A 24,053-nucleotide genomic window follows, 5' to 3' on the forward strand; every position below is an offset into this window, starting at 1 on the left:
GAAGTTAAAATCAGCATTGAGCTTTATATTTATCGATTTCGATGATGTATCCTGCTAAGTTTGAAGTCAGAACCCTCATGGAGCTTCATGATTCATTGTTTGTTTGTCGTTATACCAAATTTTAAGTTCAAATCGGCACTGATCTTCATATTTATCGATGTCGATGATGTATCATGCTATGTTTGAAGTCAGAATCCTCCCGGAAATTCTTGGTTCATAGTTTGTATGTCGTTATACCGAATTTGAAGTTCGAACCGACACTGACCTTCATATTTATCGATTTCGACGATGTATCATGCTAAGTTTGAAGTCAGAATCCTCCCAGAGCTTCTTGATTCATAGTTTGTATGCCTTAATATAACAAATTTGAAGTTCGAATCGACACTGAGATTCATATATATTGATTTCGATGATGTATCCTGTTATGTTTGAAGTCAGAACCCACCCGGAACTTCTTGGATCATAGTTTATATGCTGTTATACCACATTTGAAATTCATGACCTGTATGAATAGTCGAAATTGCTTCATGACCTATGTGACTAGTCGAAATTCAATCCGGAAGCACAAAGAGAAAGCACAAAAGCACATAGAAACACACCAATTATCGAATTCATTTCTTATTTTTTAGATTCATTCCCATTTATATTTCGGATTTTTTTTAACCCTAGGTCCATAATAATATCTTAAATTTATTGATATAATTTTTTGGATTTTTTTCGAATCCAAAATTGATAATAAAACCGAATACACGAGTTTGTACTAGCACAAACAGAAACACATAAGCTTCTCAATCTGTATGAGCATCCTAAAACGAAGCTACACCGTCCCATGATTTCTGCAATCTGTACGAGCATCCTAAAAGATATCTGCACCGTCCGAATTTAAGTGTTTACCTTACATACACTAAAGCCGAGAGAGAAATGCATCACTCATTCTCCCCCTCTCACTATCTTCTAGCTATCTTTTCTATCTTGCACTCTGCAGTTCGTGATTTTACCAGCAACAGAATCACTCAAAACGACCCCAATCCAACACCAGCAGAATCACTCAAAACGCCAGCAACAAGAACACAATTTTGGTATCTTTCACTCATCTTCAACAGTCAACAGTAGTAGCTCATCAAAACCATATCTGAAATTCACAATTTTGGTATCTTTCTTCTCGGTAACAATCAACAGCAGCAACTTCTCCATCTTTACCTATTAGCTCACCATCTCAAACCATAGAGAAATTCAGCCCTAACCGAGGTTTCCTAAGCTTCAATTGCTTCAAATCTTCATCATAGAACTCAATTTCTTTCATGTCTATAATTCGAACTCAAACACAAAACCCTAGACTGTTGACAATTCAAATACCACAATCTTCGATTCAACCGTGTTCTCGATTCATCAACATCTTCTTCTCAATCTAGAACCTCATCCCAATTTCCATAACAGGATATTGATGGTTATCTTGTCTCTTCCCTGATCCAGCTCTTCTCTGTAGCCAAAATTCTTTATCAAACTCGAACCTGTACATTGTACTTGTCTTAATTTCCGAGATCTCTCGTGAGTGGTGGCTTTCTCTATCTGAAATCTTGGTTAGCCGGAGAAGATGGGTTTAATTTGGGGATTCTAAACACAGGTTCGAATTGGGTTCTAATCGAATTTGTGTATGAGTTCGTTATTCATGTTGAGTGTTGGTCTTATTTGGGGCTTTGTCGGAATTCATCTGAAGGTGTTATAATACATCGTCGATGGAGTGATGGAGGAGTGGAACTGTGAAGAAAGATGATGTTGTATTCAAAGTTTGAGGGTTCTGATGTCCCAAGGAATTGCAGGCAGTGGTGATTGTTCGTTTATAACAATAGAATCCTGGGATTCTCGGTATGGATAATCAGGGTGAGCTGAAGATCTGTGATTTAGGAATGTCTCGCCTTTACTCTACGGTACAGGTGAGCTTGACACCATTTGTGTAATCTTGTTTTGTATTTCCATTCTTATATATTGACTGAAAAGATTGCAGTGTCTAATTTGATTATCCTTTTTTTCATACAGAGCACCTGAGCTTTTATTAGGGACAAAACAATACTCAACAACAATTGATATGTGGTCGTAGGGTTGTGTAATGACTGAGCTGTTATCCAAGGAACCCCTATTTAATGGAAAAACTGAAGTTGATCAGCTTGACAAGGTAGTTTTTGTTTCCAGAGTCTATACCTATTTTCCATTTCTATTTTTATTTGCTTGGATTTGGTCTAATCTATCTGCCATGATTTCTCTTAATTGCAGATTTTCAAAACCCACGGTATGGATTGATATGGAGGTTTTGTGTGAATTGAGGTGAATTTGCATGGTTGAAATCTCAACAGTTCATTCATGTTTTCTTACAACAGCAGCCTACGGAGTTTGGGGTTTATCTGGTCTGAATTGGGTTGAGTCTGAATACGAATCGCAGGTGGTTTGAGCAGTTGATGGCCTTGAAGAGTTGGTTTGAAGGTAGATAGGTTCTGGCGGCGCTGAAGAATGAATTTGGCGAAGGATGATGCTGTTGTTTGGTTGCAATGAAACTGCAGGTGTGTTGCAGTGAGCTTAATGGAGATTGCAAGATGTCTGGTGTTGCTACTGAGAGCTTGTGATGGTTGCAAGCTAGGCTTGTAAGCTGAGCTTAAGCTGGTGATTGAGTTGACATGAAATTGGAACTGTACGAATGAATGGATTGCAGTGGAGATGCACAGATGAAGTTGAAAATGCAGGAGTCTAACAACCACACCCAATATTTCGATTAGCAATCTGTATGGACTAACTCCAATATACTTTCAAGAGAATCAACTAGACAGTTAGACTCAATCTAGAGTAAATTATATCAAAGAGTTAAATATCTCAATCTCTAATTCAATCCGCAATCAACAAATAGAAATCTGCGAGCCCGATTGAATATAAGAGATATAAACTTGGATGGTACCAAAGACCAATATCCAAGTGTCAAAAAATGCAAAAATCAACAACCAAAGGTTGGATATTCTAATTGATTGCTCTTAACATACAACCTGTGATATTTCAACTATATAACAAAATATAATGCGGAAAAGAAATAACGCAGACACCAGAATTTTATTAACGAGGAAACCGCAAATGTAGAAAAACCCCGGGACCTAGTCCAGATTGAATACCACACTGTATTAATCCGCTACAGACACTAGCCTACTACAAACTAATTTCGGTCTGGACTATAGTTGAGCCCTAATCAATCTCACACTGATTCAAGGTACAGTTGCGCTTCTTACGTCTCTGATCCCAGCAGGATACTGCGCACTTGATTCCCTTAACTTATCTCACCCACAACTAAGAGTTGCTACGACCCAAAGTCGAACAATTTAATAAACAAATTTGTATCACACAGAAAAATCTGTGATAATAGATAAATCTGTCTCCCACAGATAAACCTATGAGTTTGTTCCATCTTTTGATAAAATCAAGGTGAACCGGAACTAATTGATATACCAGACTTATATTCCCGAAGAACGGCCTAGAAATATCAATCACCTCACAATAATATTAATCATATGGTAGCGAAACAAGATATTGTAGAAAAACAAACGATGAGACGAAGATGTTTGTGATTTCTTTTTATCTTGCATATCGGAGATATAAATCTGAAGACAATCTTACAATTGTACTCGTATGATAGAAACAGCAAGATCAGATCACTAAACTACAAGAGAAATAGTCCGGTCTAGCTTCACAATCCCAATGAAGTCTTTAAGTCATTAACCTAAAGGGTCTCGAGAAGAAACCTAAGGTTAAAAGAGAATTGACTCTAACTTAACACAACTAGTATCACACAGGAGGCGTGTGGATTAGGTTTCCCAGTTGCTAGAGTTCTCCTTTATATAGTTTTCAAATCAGGGTTTGCAATCTATGTTAGCTTAGTAACAAAGCATTCAATATTCACCGTTAGATGAAAAACCTAATTCAACCAAGCTAATATCTTTCAACCGTTAGATCGAATCTTAGCTTTTTATACACAAATGAAATGTATTTTATTTAGGTTTCAGTAACCGTACCTAAACGTGTACACTTAGTTGGTTCAACAATAGTTAACCAATGGTTAGCCATATGAGCACTTTCATATCAACCAGATTCATCTTTATCAGAACTAGTTCAATTGACTCAAAAGAACTAGTCGGAGATTTGTTCAGTTGCTTAGGTCTTTATGAATAAACACAATTGAAACAAAATTGGTTTGATTCATTTGAATCAATTCATGAAAATTATAGCCACGGTTTGCAAAGATTGCATTCCTTATAATTTATTTGTTTAAGTTCATGAACTACCAATTTGATATAATAACTAGCTTAAGTATGTGTACGGGTATGCGTACTTAAGCAACCAGATTTGAGTTGGTTTTGGTTTCCAAACTCAGCAGAATTTTTCGGGTAGAAAAGTTCCGCCAATATGCGTAGAGGTACGCATACTCTAGGTGACTGGTTTAAGAGTTTTGTAAGCTCCAAACTCAGCAGATATTCACGGACGTGAACTTCCGCCACTATGCGTATGGGTACGCATACTCAACCTGTCTCTTTCACCAATTCCGTATACACATCGATTGATTAGGGTTCAACTACAGTCCAGACCGAAGTTAGTTTGAAGTAGGCTAGTGTCTGTAGCGGTTTAATACAATGTGGTGTTCAATCTGGACTAGGTCCCAGTTGTTTTTTTTGCATTTGCAGTTTCCTCGTTAACAAAATTTCTGGTGTCTGTGTTATTTCTATTCTGCATTATATTTTGTTATATAATTGAATTATCACAGGTTGTGCGTTAAGATCAATCAATTAGAATATTCAACCTTTGATTGTTGATTTGAATTGATTGACACTTGGATATTGGTCTTTGGTACCATCCAAATTATCTCTCTAGGTAGTATTTGATAAAGACTCGCAGATTTCCATTTGGTTGAGTATAGATCAAATCGAGAGATCGACATATTAACTCTTTGATATACTTTTATCTAGATTGAGTCTGACTGTCTAGTTAATTCTATAGAAAGTATATTGGAGTTAATCCATACAGATTGCTAATCGAAATATTGGGTGAGGTTGTTAGACACCCGTATTTTCAATTGGTATCAGAGCAGGCAAACACGTTCAAGACCTCAAAAGTCTGTGTTTGTGGCAATCTGACTCTGTGGACAAAGTAGTATCTCCTATCTACGCATAGTCTATGTCTTCTAATACTTTTAACTATGTCAAATGTCTTGGTTTTTCCTCAAAGGATAACTCCTTAGCTGATTTTTCCGAATCCCGAGAAAGAAACGAGACAGTTGACATGATGGCAGAAGTAGAAAGGAATGTCACCAGAAATAAAGAAAATATAACTGAGACGATTGACTTTCGCAATCATGCTCAACTCTTGGATGAATTTGAAAAGTCTATTGGTCAAGAACGTCAACTCTACAAAACCATTGAGTCCTTCTCTAACAATATTAAAAAACTCACTCAGGAGAATATGCTTCAACAAGAGAAGATTAGTATCTTTGAGAATAGTGTTAAATTAGGGACAATTTGAGAAAAACGTTAGATTGAGACACATTCATCAAATTTGAACAACATTCATGTTGAAACAGAGAACATTGCTGCATCTCTTCACCTTGCCCAACAACAATCGATCTCCTTACCAAAGGAAAACGTTATAGTGAGAAATTCTTCTATATCACGCGCTGGTTCTTAATGTGAGTTAACTGTGATGAAGAAAAAATCACCAAAGGAAGTACTTGCAAAAAACAAACGACAGGCTTCCAGACGGGACATGGGTTTGAAATAGATGTCTTTCAACAATTCTCTTCCACGAAACTGTTCCTTCTGTGGGAAAAGGAATCATAGTGCTAAACATTTTTTTGATAGGAAGAAACAGATTTCCGATCTTCAAAATCTTCTTCTATTTACCGTCAACCGAGTTAATCATCTGACGGCATCAACAATGGATTTCACTCCCACAGAAAACCAGAACCCTCATAAAAAGATTTTTAATGATTGCTCGTTTCAGAATCTTTACAGGGATCGTGTTTATTCTCACACTACACCACACAAACACAGTTTCCCGATGTCTATGAGAATAAGACTGGTAGATCTAAGTCTGGAAGGTGGAGACCTATCTCAGTAAATCCTCTAGAACCAATCTCGAGAGGTCCTAAACTTAGTTATCAAAAAGATCCATTTAAAGGACTCTCAAAAGGGGCTGTAAGAACTTTCTATGGAGTTGAAAGCAGTCAAAGAGAGGTAAGAAATACAAAAGTCAGACTGTCAGGTGGTATCCCCAAATCTTTCTCACACTCATGGTGAGATTATATCTCATCTTACTACCTAACTAACTATAGGTATTCTCATCCTTGTGTCTAACTTGAGAGTCACAAGGATGCCTGTTTATGAGTTGCTCAAGTCTTAGGTCGATTACCATCTGTTCTATAAGTCTGATGTCTGTTTTACAGGTTGAGATTTCTGTCTATTAATTAATTCTCTCTGTATTATATGTATCTCTTTTGCTATATCTATTCTGATTAGATAACTGAGCTCTGTTTGAAAGAGACATTTTGAAAAACAGTATGTATTTACTCTTGGGTTCTTCTTGATCTTTTGGTATCCGGTTCGGGGTCACGAACATCCAAATCTTCTATAGGAAACTCTAAGGTTTTCACCTAAAGGTGTTTCTCTCTTGATTGATAACACATATATAAACCGTGTATGTGTTTATACCCTTCCCAGAAAATTATGTTTATGGGAACCTCTGTTAAGCCTCAATAAGAAGTGAATACTGTGATGGAATAAGACTTCAAAAGATGTGATTCACACTACACCGAATCAGACATTTTGTAACACAAATATGTGTGACATCTTATTTATTATCACACTTATCAGTATAATAAATATGGTGATTCTCTTTTGTTACACATTAGAGGTTACACTAATAAATGTGACTATAATTAATTTAAATCACACTAAAAAGTATGTCAAATCTCTTGCATATATTAGTGCCACAAATTAGGCAGTTATTAAGAAAAAAAAATTATTTTTGTTTTCCCCCACCTTGGATTCATACACCCGCTTTCCCAACCCACCACATCGTTAGATGTGCAAAATATTAGAAATAATACCCAAGAAATTTAATCGAAATTAAATTAATAAATAAAATATGTTTCGACATCAATTAATATCCTCACCACACTCTTAAAACAATGAAAACTAACAAATAATTAAAAATTAAAACATTAAACTCTGCTAACCGTACCAATCTGTAAGAAAGTAAACAAAATTTAATTTGTAAAATTGCAGACGCTTTTTATGTCATACTACCCAACCACCAGCAACATAAGAAGATAGCTTAGTAGTCTTCACTTGAGGAGGGTCCCAGATTGGTGCAGAATCATGTGGTCACAGACTTCACCTTCCAAACCGGTCGCCACATATCCAGCTGCAACTATTTTTCCATTCCTCTACAACGAATTCACATTCTGATTTGATGACTCTTCATAACCAGAATTGTCGAAAGGTTGTGGCTCTGACATGGGATTTAGATTCCTGGTAAAAGAATGATTTTCTGGAGCGAAGTCGGGAGTGAAGTCGGAGTTAAGCAACCACATGGTTCACATAAGAACAAATCACAACAATTTATCAAACCCGTTTGCATAACAATAAAACCATAAGAATTTGTGCATAAACAAGTTAACTAATTGACTAAGTATATGATATATCATTACCAAAAAGTGAAAGAAAGTAAGTTAACACAGAAATCATATTGTTATCTAATACGGATCTGATGTGATTCCAAATCAATCCTTGAAATCGTACCAGCTGTTTCTTTTAACCTGAAAACAGAAATCAGGACAAACATCAACTCAATTGAATCTCAAGCGTGTTTCACAACTTATCTGACAATGAATTAGGGAAGAAATAACAGTAAAGAAGATGCATCTGAAACCACAGAAAAAAAAAAAAAAAGGTTTGTATTGTTGTTCGTCAAAATTTTCAGCTTTTCCAAAAGGCCATATTAATAATAGTGCACCTAACTACATATCCATATTCATCTGTAGATTATTTTGTACATATGTTTGTTATACAAGAAAAACTGCAAATATCCTAATCATCATCATAGAGTAAACTCAGTAGACATGAGCAATTCGAAGCTAGAGGATGATGTAGCTGCAAGGTCTTTGACGTCCATTATTTATTTATTCCGGTCTATTCGGTGTATTTTTTCCGAGTGTATTGTAAGCCTACAATATTTTACCATTTCCAAACATCAAACTGTTAAGCATTTTAAGTAGTAAAGTATTTTTAAAATCACAATATTATCCAACAGATCATTTGCATCCCAAATTGATAATCAAATGAGCTTACCAGTTAATAACATGTGTACAAAGTATTGGACGGGGATCAAATGAACTAATCTAATATATAATGAAGTGATGCAGGGCATACTACAATTCCAGAAAATTCCGCTTAAAGGTTTGGCTTCCATGGTTTCCTAGTTTCAGTCTTTCTTATTTTTAGGATTCTTTTAGATTTCCTTTTAGTTTTCTGTTTCCTAGTTTAGTTATTCTTCAAGCCTATATAAAGGCTAGATTAAGTCTTGTAAGAGCTATCTATTACCCAATCAAATTATTAAACACAAAACTTATCTTTCTCTTCTTGCTTTAATTCTCTTCTCTTCTTGCTTATAACAATCTAGTATTGCTTTCTTTTACCTTGTTCCACATTAGTTGGTATCAACCGCTTAGTTTTAGGTTTTCATCCTATAACTTGATCCTTACTTCGCTTCCGCAACACCTTTCAGTCCTTTTTTAGTTCCTTTTCGTATACAAAAAAAAAAACTAAAAAAATATGACTGCTCAACCAGTTACTCTAGCAGCAATCGAAGCTCTCATCAAATCTCATACCGAGATTTTGGCAAAAAACATTACTGAAGCTCTTGAGAAGTCCATGGAGGACAAATTAGGGTTAAGAGATACCAAGCTTGAAACCATGCAGAATCAACTTTTGAAGGTTGAAAAACATATAAATCTAGATTTGGATATGCCTGAGCTTGTAGACTTAGAAGGAAAAACTAAAGAAGATGTACTTCAGTTTTTACAGAATGATGAAGTACCTGAAGATGTATTGCGTACTTTAAACATTAATAAACCGTATGAAGGCTTCATAGGTCATTCAAAGAAGAAGATAGTTTCTCCTGCACTTGACAGTGATGATGAAGATGAACGTGAGAACGATCTAGAGAAGAATTGGATTGAAGAACGACGTTTAAAAACTGGTCACAACCCTTACAGTTCTTTACCAGAATATAAACTAAAAGATGATATTCCCAACTTCCCTGGAAATTTTCGTATTGAAGAACTAACTGATTGGTTCTTTGAGGTAGAAGCTTTTTTCGAATACATGGAAGTCCTTGAAGATTCTAAGGTTAAACTTGTGACATACAAACTCAAAGGAGGAGCTGCAGCTTGGTGGGATAAGATCTGATCGTAGAAACGCTAACAAACCGAAAATACGTACTTGGAAACGTATGAAAACTTTGATCAGGGATAAGTTCTTACCTAGAGACTTTATGCAGCAACTTTTCATCAAATTACAAAACATTCAGCAGGGGGCACGAACTGTTGAAGAATATGTGTCAGATTTTTATAATTTGGTCGCACGAAATCAACTCAAAGAATCTGAAGAACAGTTAGTTGCAAGATTCATTGAGGGACTGAATAGATTAATACAAAATGGTATGACTCATTCAGTTTTTACTATGGTCGAAGCTGTGCAGCAAGCTATTAAGATAGAAAATCGTCTTATTCGTTCTTCTAGGATTTATCCATCCAGACAAGGGCGTTATCAAAATACTTACAGGGGTACCAATTCATCTCAAAACTTTTCTCCAGATACTGTTTTGAATATTCCCAGGCCTCCTTATGATGATGTTAGCCATTCACATCGACAACCTAGCCATATTGTGCCTTATACTCCACCTCTGGCTACACCTATCTTAGCCAATCCAGTTGATCTTCAGCCGGGTCAGCAGTCTCACTCTCTGCAACCAACTCCTCCTACTACAGGGAATCGGTTTCATAACAGGCAACAACAATTTCCACCGCAACAGCGAGCTAATAATGCTTATACAAAATTTCGTGGAGATAAGTGCAATAAATGTCAGCAATCGGGGCACACTTCTAGTGATTGTCGGAAATTCAATGCTTTGATTGGTGAACCTCAGTTCATTAATGAAGTCACTGGTGCGCTTAATGAGTTCGAAGATGAAGACTCACCTGGTGATGACGACGAGTTTGTTGGGATGATTCGTCCATTATTTCTTACTCAACAATGCAAGTCTCAGAGACACAGTATTTTTAAATCAGATGTTATATTGGGGGTAAAATCTGCAAGATGATAATTGATAGTGGCAGTGTGGATAATTATATTGCTGATCACGTAGTTAAGAAGCTTGAACTACCAGTAACTTCTCATCCAGAACCTTACACTGTAGGATGGGTTAATGCCTCTAGCACACAGAAGATTACTCTTCAGTGTTATGTGTCATTCTCTTTTGAGGGTTATGAAGACACAGTTCTATGTGATGTCATTAATATGACGGCAACCCATCTTCTTCTTGGCAGACCTTGGCAATACGATCTTCACGCGGTTCACAATGGATTCGAGAATACTTACACTTTTGTTCATAATGGGAAAACCAAGGTTCTTAGTCCATCCAATTCCACTTCAAACTCTTGTGCGCAGACTGATGCTGTCGTAGCCACTGTTATTCGTTCTTTGCACCCACAACATTCTTTACATTCCCATGAAGATTCTAAGCCTATGATTGAGTTGCCTGCAAAGGTGAAGCCCTTATTATTTCAATATAATGTTTTATTTCCAGATGAACTACCAACTGCATTACCTCCTTTACGGAATATTCAACACTGCATCGATTTTATTCCTGGAGCCTCTTTACCAAACCAAGCACACTATCGCTTGAGTCCTGCTGAGCATGAGATATTACAGGGACAGGTAAATGATTTGCTTACAAAGGGTTTGATACGACCTAGCAACAGTCCTTGTGCCAGTCCTGCCTTCTTGGTTAGTAAAAAAGACAATGGATGGAGGATGTGTATCGATTGCAGAGCATTAAATCGCATCACCATTCCTTATAGATTTCCGATCCCGCGTATTGATGATATGATTGATTTACTGTCGGGCTCTATTATTTTTACTAAGTTGGATTTACGCAGTGGTTACCACCAAATACGCATTCGAGGTGGAGATGAGTGGAAAACAGCATTCAAGACACGTGAAGGTTTATATGAATGGCTGGTCATGCCATTTGGGTTATCTAATGCACCTAGTACTTTTATGCGACTTATGAATCAGGTTCTCCAACCCTTTCTCAGTAAATTTGTTATTGTCTATTTTGATGACATACTAATTTTTAGTCGCAGTGAGCCAGAACACCTCCAACATCTTTCACAAGTGTTTCAAGTTCTTGCTGACAACTCTTTATATGTTAATTTGAAGAAGTGTACCTTCATGGCTTCTTCAGTAACATTTTTGGGATATGTGATTTCTACTGATGGTATTCATGTCGATCCTTCTAAAGTTCAAGCAATTGAAGATTGGCCAGTTCCTACTTCTATTCGTGATGTTCGTAGTTTTCATGGTTTGGCTTCTTTCTATCGAAGATTTGTGAAGAACTTTAGCTCTATTTCTGCACCTTTGACTGACTGTCTCAAGAAGGAGAAGTTTGAGTGGACGGAAGCAATGGATAAAAGCTTTATTCTTCTTAAATAAAAGCTTTGTACGCACCAATTCTTGCACTTCCGAATTTCAACAAGCCTTTTGAAATAGATTGTGATGCATCTGTTGTTGGTATTGGTGCAGTATTATCACAGGAGGGTCATCCAATTGCATATTACAGTGAGAAGAATTCAGATGCACAAAAGAAATGGTCTACATATGAATTAGAGTTATTGGCTCTTGTTCAATCTCTTAAGCAGTGGCATACTTATCTTATACATAGGGAATTTGTTGTCAACACTGACAACCATGCTTTGAAGTTTTTGAATACTTCTGCTAAAGTTAACAGAATGCATGATCGATGGCTTTCCACACTCAACAAATACACTTTCTCCGTGAGACATAAAAGTGGCAAATTGAATCAAGTTGTTGATGCCTTAAGTAGAAGAAGTCATCTATTAACTACAATTCGTAATGAGAGTTATGCATTTGACTATATCAAAGACATTTATCCAGAAGATGAAGATTTTGGCAAACTATGGGATCAATGCAGTTCTCAAACTCATGGGGTTGATGATTTTCTTATACAAGAAGGTTTTCTTTTTAAAGGGAATCGATTATGTATTCCTCAAGGGTCTTTACGTTTACATCTTATGCGAGAATTACATGGCAGTGGTCTTGGTGGTCATTTTGGGAGAGATAAAACCATTGCCCTGATTGAAGAAAGATATTTCTGGCCATCTTTGAAACGTGATGTACAAAAGTTCGTACAAAAATGCATGGTCTGTCAGAGAGCAAAGGGTACAATTCAAAATACCGGGTTGTATACTCCTTTACCAGTTCCTGATGCACCTTGGGTTGATATAAGTATGGATTTTATACTTGGTTTACCTCGTACTGCTAGAGGTAATGATTCTGTTATGGTCGTAGTTGATCGTTACTCTAAAATGGCTCACTTCGTGGCTTGTAAGAAATCAACTGACGCTTCTAATGTTGCTTCTTTGTTCTTTAAAGAAGTAGTAAGATTGCATGGGGTTCCAAAGTCTATCACTTCTGACAGAGATACCAAATTTTTGAGTTATTTCTGGAAAAGTTTATGGATGCGCTTAGGCACAGTTCTACAATTCAGCACAACTTCACATCCGCAAAATGATGGACAGACTGAGGTTGTTAATAGATCACTTGGGAATTTGATTAGAGCTAAGTGCCTGGATAATCGTAAGCAGTGGGATGTGTTATTGCCACATATGGAATTCGCTTTCAACACTTCTGTGAATCGTTCTACCGGGAAAACTCCATTTGAGATTGTGTACTCTAAAGTACCTAATCATACTCTTGATTTGGTAGCCTTACCCACCACTCAGAGTACAAACACTGCAGCCGACTCTTTTGTAGACAAAGCAACTGAATTACATAATGAAGTAAAATCTAAACTGGAGAAGTCCAATTCTAAATATAAAGAGGATGCTGATAAACACAAGAGGTTTATAACCTTCAAGGAAGGGGAGCTCGTGATGACACATCTAAGAAAAGAGAGATTTCCAGTGGGTACTTATAACAAAACCAAGATGACGAAATATGGTCCTTTCAAGGTTTTAAAGAAGATCAATGATAATGCTTATGTTATTGATCTACCAAATGATTGGAATATCTCCAACACATTTAATGTTCAAGAGATTTTTACGTTTCATGGTGACAATGAACTTCTGGTTTGTTTGGACAACTCGAGGACGAGCTTTACTCTAGAAGGGGGGACTGATGCAGGGCATACTACAATTCCAGAAGATTCCGCTTAGAGGTTTGACTTCCATGGTTTCCTAGTTTCAGTCTTTCTTATTTTTAGGATTCTTTTAGATTTCCTTTTAGTTTTCTGTTTCCTAGTTTAGTTATTCTTCAAGCCTATATAAAGGCTAGATTAAGTCTTGTAAGAGCTATCTATTACTCAGTCAAATTATTAAACACAAAACTTATCTTTCTCTTCTTGCTTTAATTCTCTTCTCTTCTTGCTTATAGCAATCTAGTATTGCTTTCTTTTACCTTGTTCCACATTATGAAGTAATAAACATGCTTCAAAATTTTGTTAGCAAACATGGGTGACCTACTGAACTTACCTATCATGACATCTAAGAAGCTAAATGAAACTTAAAGTAACCATTCAGAGTCTGAAAATAAGAATCTTACTTTCGGCAATGCAACAAGCTTAATCAGACCAAATTCAAACCGCATATCATACCAAAAGAAAGTGTTTCCTAATTACAAATCAGATTAAAATCTAGCACAAAAAACAACAACACATGACCTTAGAATACCCATGTTAAGATAAGACATTTTATCTAACAGCACATGGTTAATGGTACACACGTGATAGATGTGTATAGCGGATCAGTCTGTATACACCCAACTTCTTAATGGACACATGACCATATGGAGTCATTTAGGTTGGAATTTGTGAATTCATTAAACTTGTTAGTTTCCCACCAAGGCAAACTACCATATGAACCAACATTGGCACTCAAAGTGAAATGCAAAATGAGTGCATGTGTCAGAAATCTAAAATTGAAAAGGTTTGATCCAATCTATCAACTATAAACTTTCCAAGTTATTAACAATCTCAACATGCAAGTCAACATCCAAAAATTTGTAGATACAAGATAAAATTAAGTAGACATGAAACAAATTACTCATTCTTGTCAGTACAGCCAAACAAAGATGGTGCTCGATGTCTCTCAAGTCTTTAGAAAGATAATAGAGTAAGTTCAATTCATTGACACCCCATTCTCACTTGGGACTTTTTTCACACGCGTCGTGGGCATGAATATCTGTAGGCTGCCAAACAATAGGTCTTAAAATAGACAAATCAAATAAAACAAATAATGCAGGACACCTGGAGTTAAATTTAAACTTAGAGAAGTGCCAAACTATTACCCATAGCAAAGGTATCGATACGAGTGGTCAGAAAAGTATAATAGTAATTTTTAGAGCAAATGTATGTATCTTCCTAAACAAAGCTCCGTCTCTGTCTAGTTATAAATAAATCTGCAATGACATGTAACTAGCCTTCATGAGTACAGCTAAGCCTTAACTCCTACATATGTATTTCATTCAATGCTTATGCACCACAGTATGATAAAAAACTAACAAAGGAGATCAAAACGAGTAGCACGAATACAGAAACAGTCATAAATGTGTGTTACCATTCTCATGTGTATCGTGTTTCGTTTACATCTGCAAGTAGAAATTCCAAGCATCGTATATCAAAGATTGGTTAAACTATATGCCCAAATTGATTTCTTTGACTTAAGATTTCTAGAGCAAATGTATGTATCTTCCTAAACAAAGCTCCGTCTCTGTCTAGTTATAAATAAATCTGCAATGACATGTAACTAGCCTTCATGAGTACAGCTAAGCCTTAACTCCTACATATGTATTTCATTCAATGCTTATGCACCACAGTATGATAAAAAACTAACAAAGGAGATCAAAACGAGTAGCACGAATACAGAAACAGTCATAAATGTGTGTTACCATTCTCATGTGTATCGTGTTTCGTTTACATCTGCAAGTAGAAATTCCAAGCATCGTATATCAAAGATTGGTTAAACTATATGCCCAAATTGATTTCTTTGACTTAAGATTTCTAGAGCAAATGTATGTATCTTCCTAAACAAAGCTCCGTCTCTGTCTAGTTATAAATAAATCTGCAATGACATGTAACTAGCCTTCATGAGTACAGCTAAGCCTTAACTCCTACATATGTATTTCATTCAATGCTTATGCACCACAGTATGATAAAAAACTAACAAAGGAGATCAAAACGAGTAGCACGAATACAGAAACAGTCATAAATGTGTGTTACCATTCTCATGTGTATCGTGTTTCGTTTACATCTGCAAGTAGAAATTCCAAGCATCGTATATCAAAGATTGGTTAAACTATATGCCCAAATTGATTTCTTTGACTTAAGATTTCTATTAGATGTCCCTAAAGATGATACCAGTGAATCAGGGATGGGTTATAATATGAATGTTCAATAGGTAGGTACAGGATTAGTCCTATGTTGCTGACAGTGATAAGAAACACCAAATTGTTCATTTAAAGACAATCCACATCAATGAATCAAACCCAGAGTGTTTGCATTACAATAAAATCACAAGAAATTGTGCACAAATTAACAAGTTAACTAATTGGCTAGGCATCAAATAAATCATCACCAAAAAGAGAGTATATTAACACATGAATCATAGTATTATCTCATACTGACCTGATGTGATTGCAAATTAATCCCTCAAAACATACCAATTGTTTCTTTGAAACTGTAAATAGAAATTAGGGCAAACATCAATTACATAGACAGAAAAATAGTGAAGGGTGATTAGGGAAGGAAAACAATTATAATTAGATTAACAATAGTAATCTACAGAAAACCCTAACAACACTTTTATCTGCAATTAAAAGAAATCCCAATCGGGTTAATAACTTATCAGACCAATTACGGTAGAATAGTAACGGAATATCATGATTTGATGAAAAGCACAAGAGCGGTACAAATATTTCAGAAGAAAATGGTCTAAGGCTTAACGAAATCAAAAAGAAAAATTGAAGGGAAATATCAGATGCGTCGTTAGACTCATTACTGTGTAGATGTAGAACGGAGATTACAAAGAAGCATTGAAAGATGATTGAAGGAGTGAGAGAAATACCTCGATCGAAGATAATATATTTTTTACTTTATGTCTTTCTTTAAGTTTTTAATGCTGATATAAGGCTGACTGGAGTGGTGGAGGGGATATATGGGTTGAGTAGTGTTGATATGTCACCATGAGGAGAGGACTGAGTGGAGCAGTGAGGGAGGGAATTTCAATCCTCGCCGAAAACTTTTTTATTTATTTAAAACATAAAAGATGGGCCTAAAATCTGTTATTAATATATTTTATTAGATTTTTAATTATAATAAAAGACAAAGCGAGGATTGTTTCCCCGTTTTTTTCTTTTTTGGGGCGAGGATTGAAACTTCACCCAATTTTAAATACCCGTTAACGTATCCTGGATTCGAGCAGAGAAAAATTCATTTGTATTAGGCCTTTAGCCACTGCAGCCTGTCACTATCGTCCCCATGTTTTCCTCCACTCCACTCAGCCTAATAACCGTGTATAACAACGTGGTTACCGGTGATCTACAATATCGGAGTAAAATACGCGAGAGACGTAAAATATGATAGTGGTAATTATATAAATACCCCTTGTTTTGACGGGCTTCACAAAGACCCTTCTCATACAATAAATATACCCGTCTCTAAATATAAGCCTAGCATTTTTAGGGGCCATCGAAAAGAATTTGGGGGCCAACAATAAGACAAAAAAGGTCACCCAAATGAAAAATGTAGCCAACCCTTATCTCGCGTAATTCTTAATGGCAGAATTACCCTCACACATTCGGATGATAAAGTAACATATTTATCTTCCTAATGCATTCGGGAGACAAAAAAAATCTAAGACCTCCGATTATTGTCGGTTCAGTATTAGAATGTTTTTTGTCTTTTTTTTATTTTTAATTTCTTTTCATTTTTGAATAATAATGACATACATTCGATAAATATATATCTTCCAAGTGTCATAATCGGTAAAATCAGAAATTTCGAAAAATATAAAATTTTCTGGTTTTGCAACTTCTATATTCGGAGGATAACGTATTTTCGTAAATCTCCGAATGTATGTTGGCTAACCTTCTATAACGGCCTTTGGAACCACCTAGAGCCATGTCATGGTTGGTTTTGAACCTGTCACATTCGGAGATCAAAAACATACATAAATCTCCGAATGAGTGTTGACCCAAAAATCAGAAATTTCGAAAGTTCTAAAATTTTATGGTTTTTCACTTACAACATTTGGAAGATGTGTTATCTACTTCATCTCCAAATGTATACTGGCCCCAAAATGAGTTTTTGAGAAAAAAAAACCTTAATTTTTTGAATTTTGGAATTATAGCATTCAGAAGTAAGGTAAGTGAACTTAACTTCCGATTATATATTGGCATTTTGAAATGAAAATTACCATATTCGGTAGTATTTTAAGTTAATTGAACTTCCGAATGTATACTGGCCCCAAAATGAGTTTTTGAAAAAAACTTGATTTTTCAAATTTTGGAATTATAACAATCGGAAGTAAGATAAGTGAACTTAACTTTCGATTATGTAGTGGATTTCGAAATCAGAATTACCCATATTCGGTAGAAGTTTAAGTTAATTAAACTTCCGATTATATACTGGCCCCAAAATGAGTTTTTGAAAAAAATTCTTCGATTTTCGAATTTTGGTACTACCATAATCGGTAGTAAATTGTGTTTATTATCTACCGATTGTGTTTAATTTTTAGTACAGAAAAATTGAATTTTTTGAATCAAGAATAATCAGTAGATAACAATCATTTTATCTAACGATTCTGGTTGTTGCTCATCATTTCTTAAGAACATCATCCACAATCGGTAGATAAAATAGATTTTTATCTACCGGTTGTTTTCCTGCTTTTGTAAATCCAAGAACATCAACCATAATCGGTAGGTAAAATAGATCGTTACCTACCGATTATGTTTCTGCTACTGCAAAACCAAGAAAATTTTGGATCAAATTTTTGAGTTCAAGTAATCAAATCCTGATTTTGGATTACAACTACTATCATTTATTTGTTTTGTTCGTTTAATTTTTTTTTTTTTTTTTTTTTTTTTTTTTTTTTTTTTTTATGTTCTAAGTTTCAACTTTAATGTTAATGAATTTTGGGTTTTAATTTTAAACAATCAATCATAAAATTTGTTTGATCGACGATCTTTGGTTTCAATCAAAATTAAAACGATGAAAAAAAATTCAATGGATAGAAAAGAGAAGAAGAAAAGGAATGATGTGATTATAAAAATAAAGAATATAGGTATAAATTTAGTATAAAGGTGAAGGACAATATAGAGAATTCTCTAATTTTTAAGACACTCCTTAATCCTCTTTAATGGTTGGGAATAAAAGAATGACCTTAATTCCTTTTGAGTGGCCCTTAAAGACGCTGGGAATATAAGCCCGTTTAGATCCATTAATATTTTTTATTGGTTCCGTATTTACGCTCCCTGCACAGTACACTGTCGATTAAATCAATCGTATTCATTTTTCTTTTGAAAACCAAAATCTCTCACTCTCTCTCCAACAACAGCCACCACCAGCACTACCACCTCCTCCGTCATCAACTCTACCGCAAATATATTTAGGAACACCTCCTCCGCCATCACCTCCGTAACTGCAAATAAATTAATGAATCAATCGATAACTCCAAAGATGTACCTGTTGATTCAGATTAATATCCCATATTCGATCTCAGAATTCAATTTTCTAGTTCGATTTTGATTTTTTTCTTCCCTTTGTCTTCAAAATGATCAGAAAAATTAGGTTTAAAAAGTCGATTTTGAAGATCCAGATTTCTAACCTTCAACAACATGCAACATAGAAGATTCGTTGAAAGGTAAAACAACATAAATGAGTTTGTAATTTCGTGTAATTTCTATTTTTGTAGGGTTTTGAAACTAATTTTGCTAAATCATATTATCATCTTCACTGTATTTGTTTCGAAAGTTGTTTGATTATGTTTTAATATTGATTTGATTTTGTTTTTCACTGATAAAGAAGATGGATCACAAGTTGTTATTGTTGTTGTGATACATTTACATGAAGTGTTTCTGTGGTGGCGATGGAATATGCGAAAGAAGAAGTGTAGGTGGTGGACGAGATCCTGGAATTTGCTTTTCTGATTCACGGTAATGAAGCTCAATCTCAAATCTATGTATTGTCTTTTTTATCTCGAGTGGGTGATTTGGTTTGGTATGGTTTTTAGTATCCTTAGAAATGGTGAAGATACCAAACATGTTATCTGAAAAGTGGTATCCTAGGGGCAGACTCATTGATTGACTGGATCATGATATTATTCACAAGTATTTTCTCAATAGTGAGTGCAAGGTTGTTGATTTTTATAGGAAGATCATTGGAAATTCTCTAGTACAGGTGATCTTGAGATTATTAGCATATGTTCTTAGCTTGATCTAGTTGAATTTCAGAGATGTAGAAAAAAAATGAAAACTACTATGAGCCTTTTCTATTTGGAGGCGGAGACCCAATTTCCGCGTAAACAGTGCGATACTGCGAGGAAGAGACTAAATTTCTATGGAACTGAATTGTGTGGTGAGAACTAGATTTGATAGGAGACATTATTTAATCAACAAATCACCAGTATTGTTTAATTTTTATTATATTTTTGCAGGATGACAAGTCGTATATAATGATGCAAAAATAAATAGGTATGATCGGGATATGGTTGCCGAAGAACTATTAGATTATATAGTTGTCATATGTCCTTGGCTTTAACAACTAGGTTCAATTTCATTGATATTCCTCTTTTAACTTATGTTTTGGCTGTTGTTGATAGGCACCAACTATCTCAGCTCCTTGAGGAGCAGCGTCATTCATATACATCTGAGCATAAATAGTTAAGAGGAAACTCTGTTCTCCTCTCTGCATTTCCGCCATCAACTATATTCAGTTGATGTTCGTTGAGGTATTACTAAATTTTCTATCACAAAATCCAATTATTTAAAACATATTGATTACTTTTTCACATCATCCATCTTACACTAAGAAATTCACTTAATCAAATATAATAGAACATACCCCTTTAGTTTTGTTTGTCTAATAATGTGTGGATGATAAATTCTTTACTAATTAAGATGCTTGATGTTTGTTGTAGTCTGGACTTATGTGACTTCGATTGGTCATTTGACATATATCCCAGAAAAACAAACCACTAGCTAACAGAATATGGAAGTTGTGATTTTGGACTACTGCTTACAATTTTACAACTTAGTTGTCACATGTCCTTGGCTTTAAACCTTGGTGAAAAGGATAGTAAATGACAATTAATTTTATTTATTTTGCACTTGAACTGTGAAAACATCATGGTATGTATATTTAAAGGAACTGGAATCTGTGGTGTAATGGTATCACAACTGACTCCATGTCAGAAGATGCGTGTTCGATTCACGTCAGATTCATTAATTTTATTACATCAATTTTTGTGATCAATTTTGGTTGTTGACACTAGAGTTTGGGGTCAACTATGGTTGTTGATACCATATTTTAGGATCAACCTTGGTTGCTGATATCATAAATAATCTGAAGATCTTCTGAATTTTTAATTTTTGGGATCGACTTCGGTTGTTGACAACATATTATTTATTTATTTTATTTTATGATTTTTGTTTGGGGATCAACTTCGGTTGTTTACATCAGTTTTTTTCCTTTTATTTTCTGATTTTTTGCTTTTGGGATCAGCTTCGGTTGTTGATACCATATATTTTTTATTTTTTTGATTTTTGTTTTTGGGATCAAATTTAGTTGCTAAGAGCGACTGCAATGGTACGACTAAACTCAAAGATCAAAGACCAAAAAAAAGACTAAATATGAGTTTAATCTGTATTGTGACGTTATGGGGAGAAGACCAAATTTGGTCGCGCGTAAAACAATTTTACGCATGAAGACGGGCGGAAGTATTAGTTACGTTTCATTTCTGCGCGGAATTATAAATTACGTTTCAAACGGGCGTAAATATAAATCACGTCTGTTATCGAGCGTAAATATAAATTACGTTTCGTATGGGGCGGAATCTTAAATTCCGCCCGTTGATCAGACGGATTCCAAATGACCGCTCGAAAAAACGTAAAAATAAATTCCGCCCGAGTTAAACACGGTCACACATCACGTGTGATATCAGACGGGCGAACATCTGGTGTCCGCGTGATGAATTATACGGACGGACATCTGCTGTCCGCGTGATGAATTTGTCAGGCGTAAAATATTTTTACGCCTGAGACGGGCGTATCCAAAATTTCCGCCCCAGAGAGGAATATTGTATTGAGAATGTGTCATCCTGGATACCATTTAGGCACAATGATCACACAAAAGAAAGAAAAAGATATTGGGGTTGAGAGTGAGGAGGAGCAAGTGCAACCTTCTCCCACTGAGAGAATATGTGTTAGGTTTTTGGCCTTTTGTAATAGAGGGGATTGATAGCAGTTGCAAGAAAATTCTCAGAAAGAAAAAGTACATGAGAACTTTTAGGAGCAAGAGAAAGAGAGTATAAATTATAGAATCAAGAATCCTCCAATTGGAAGAAATTGCCAAAAGAGAGAGAGCATCAACAGCAGGCACAAAAATTAAAAACCCTAAAAAAAGACATATAAAACAGACAGTCAGTAACCTACTCTCATCTCCACTTTTCCTCATGAATCTCGTGGTGGCATCTTCTAATAATATGCTCTCAACCACTCACTCATCCCCCACTGTCCTGTGCACCTTTTTATAGCCATCTTTTCGTTTAACCTTTTCTCCATTTGATCTTTTCTGGACTCATTCTCAATACAATATTCTTCTTCTAATTAACAGACAAATGCTAATTCAAGAAGGAAGAAGAAGAATTCTTTCATCAAAAAAAGTCCGTTTGAGAGGGGCGGAATTTTTGGTGTCCGCCCCAGAGAGGCGGAATTTTGGTGTCCGCCCCAGAGAGGCGGAACTTTGGTGTCCGCCTGGCAACGCGCGGAATTCTGCTGTCCGTCTCATCAGGCGTAAATTTATGTTACGCCCGCAACAAACGTAAATTTAAATTCCGCCCCACCAACATACGTAAATTTGGTTTACGCCCGTTAACAAGCGTACTTTAAATTTACGCCCAGCAACAAGCGTACTTTAAATTTACGCCCGACTATATTACAATTTGGGATTTGGTCGCGACCATATTTGGTCTGGAATTTGATCTTTGGTTGGGATTTGATCTTTACTCCGTCCCACTGTGTTACGATCTCATCCCAAATTTTTGGTTATACTCGCCGACTGTGGATGCTCTAACACCATATTATTACAAACAAAAAAAAATCTGATTTTTGTTTTGGGATCAACTTTGGTTGTTGGCACCATATTTTAGGGATCAACTTCGGTTTTTGACACTATAATTTTTTTATTTATTTTGAAGGTGGTGAAATATTAGTGGTGGTGGTGGTCCTTGAGCGCTGGTGATGGAATTTTGGTTGAATGTTGGTGGTGGTGGTGGTGGTGGTGCTAGTGGTGGAGGCGGTGAATTTGTCGAGAATTTTTTTTATTTATTTTGAAAAAAAAATATTATATGAGTGAGGGTATTAAGATAATCTATTTTTAAATGGATAAGATTATTAAATGATAGGGATATATTTATTGTTGCATAGGGTATATTTATTGGGTGTCAAAACTAGAGTATATAATTAATATACCCGATATGATATTGGGCTATATTTTGGCGGTAACTATTTGGCTAGAGCGGGAATTTATTTCCACTTATTTATATTTTACTTTTTATATATTTTATTAATCTTTTTATTGGGATGGATAATTTTTCACACCATTAAGTATGACAAATTTAATTAAAAATAAAATATAATTAGACAATGATATATCGTTGCACTTTTTAATGATGTCACGCCTATTTGTGTGACAACATTTATCACACAAATTAGTGTAACAATTCAGTGTTGCAAATTACTCAATTTGGTGTGGTGTCAGCTCAAGATCTAATCCTGAAAAAGATGCTTGAAAGAAAAGAGTATAACTCTTGGATAGGAGAATCTGTCAAGGATTTAATTCTCGTTGAGAAGGAGGTGAAAAACGAGCTTGCTAACCTTCAATTGAAGATAAACCAACTTATTGATGGACAAGCAAAGATTCTTGATAATCATAACATCCTGATCAGGAACCAGAAGAAAGTCATCCTTGATTGCGTGAAAGCCAGGCATCTTGCTCGCATCGTTGACCGAAAAACTAACGTTCTGACTCATGAACATGGTATCTCTACGGTCAAGAAAATCAAGATATCAGTGATACTTTTTATGATGGACCATTTCAGAGGTATGAAATCATCAAAGAAAATTGATTTTCTTCTTTATCTAGGAAACTTCTTAAGAGAATCTTAGATAACTAGTGTTTGGAATAGCCATTATTGTGAGTACACATAGTTGTGTCCAACGTTTTCATCTTGCAATGTTTTTAGATTTATTTATTTAAATTCTAAAGTGATTTGGAAGATGATGTTTGCAGTATTAATCTTTATGGTTTCATATATTGCAATATGTTATGGGATATGTGTGCTTGCGTCCGTGAACTATTATTGTCCCATACGATGTCAAAAGTTATCTCTTTCATATGTCGATATGCATGTATTGATACAAGATCGATGAACTTTTGACAAACAAAAGTTAAGCCTA

At 35.4% G+C, this 24,053-nt stretch overlaps 3 long non-coding RNA genes across 5 annotated transcripts; 2 read left to right on the plus strand and 1 right to left on the minus strand.

Annotated features, from left to right (window-relative positions):
• Window positions 1-929: 929 nt before the first annotated feature.
• LOC113326539 lies at window positions 930-2,829 on the plus strand. Its single transcript, XR_003348381.1, has 3 exons — window positions 930-1,934; window positions 2,038-2,173; window positions 2,272-2,829. It is a non-coding gene; the product is annotated as an uncharacterized LOC113326539 (long non-coding RNA).
• Window positions 2,830-14,284: 11,455 nt separating this feature from the next.
• Window positions 14,285-16,600, minus strand: LOC113326665. 3 transcript variants are annotated; one of them, XR_003348462.1, is made up of 4 exons: window positions 16,445-16,600; window positions 16,006-16,057; window positions 14,670-15,442; window positions 14,285-14,563 (listed from the first exon to the last, which is right to left on the minus strand). It is a non-coding gene; the product is annotated as an uncharacterized LOC113326665 (long non-coding RNA). The 3 variants fall into 3 exon arrangements; XR_003348461.1 differs by having other exon boundaries at window positions 14,285-14,570; XR_003348463.1 differs by lacking the exon at window positions 14,670-15,442 and having other exon boundaries at window positions 14,285-14,570.
• Window positions 16,601-18,904: 2,304 nt separating this feature from the next.
• On the plus strand, window positions 18,905-20,294 carry LOC113326603. The gene is made up of 4 exons (XR_003348413.1): window positions 18,905-19,240; window positions 19,402-19,532; window positions 20,033-20,069; window positions 20,198-20,294. It is a non-coding gene; the product is annotated as an uncharacterized LOC113326603 (long non-coding RNA).
• Window positions 20,295-24,053: the final 3,759 nt, after the last annotated feature.

The sequence above is a fragment of the Papaver somniferum genome, unplaced genomic scaffold, assembly GCF_003573695.1.
Source record: "Papaver somniferum cultivar HN1 unplaced genomic scaffold, ASM357369v1 unplaced-scaffold_10, whole genome shotgun sequence".
NCBI lineage: Eukaryota > Viridiplantae > Streptophyta > Magnoliopsida > Ranunculales > Papaveraceae > Papaver > Papaver somniferum.